The 592-nt window shown below is 32.3% G+C and overlaps 1 long non-coding RNA gene across 1 annotated transcript in view; it reads right to left on the bottom strand.

Moving 5' to 3' along the window:
- LOC107691083 (uncharacterized) overlaps positions 1-592 on the bottom strand; it is a 5,423-nt gene that overhangs the window by 3,800 nt on the left and 1,031 nt on the right. The gene's annotated exons all lie outside the window — the stretch shown is intronic.

Here is a 592-nt window from a genome sequence, read left to right as displayed (position 1 = left end):
TTGCAAACCTATGAGATTCTTTCTTCTGTTGAGTACAAAAGAAGATATTTTGCAGAATGTTGGTAAGCAAACAGTTAAATGTGTCATTTTCTTTCAGGTATACCTTTTTTATTAAATAGATTTCTTCAATCTATTTATTTTTATTTATTAATTTTCATTTAACTTTTTGATACACAATACCCTGCCCTGTTGGGGCAACTTAATGGCTGCACTTTGTTCTGCACTATGTTCCACCGCTTTAAGACAAATGGATTTGTTGTGTTTTCATATTCAAGAGATTATAAGCTAGATGCAACTTTTTTGGGGTTTGCATCGAATGTTCTTCGACTTTAATGCATGATAAATTTGTTTATGAATAATGATTGATCTGTTGAAAGCAGTTATTTTGAGTTAGATGCCAAAAGCTCTCCTCCTATTCAAATTTGACACTGAAGTGGTGCATACAACATATTTGCCCATCGGCAACTATAGTTGCCGCACATTCAAATACGATTTTCAAGAAAAAAATAAAAAATAAACCTGGGGAAAATAAATGCAGAACATGTTCACATAGGACACTATTAACATGACTATATGCATGAAACCATTCAGA

Source organism: Sinocyclocheilus anshuiensis, unplaced genomic scaffold, assembly GCF_001515605.1.
Source record: "Sinocyclocheilus anshuiensis isolate Anshui unplaced genomic scaffold, SAMN03320099.WGS_v1.1 scaffold30, whole genome shotgun sequence".
Classification (NCBI taxonomy): Eukaryota; Metazoa; Chordata; class Actinopteri; order Cypriniformes; family Cyprinidae; genus Sinocyclocheilus; species Sinocyclocheilus anshuiensis.
This window is presented reverse-complemented; position numbering and strand designations above follow the sequence as displayed.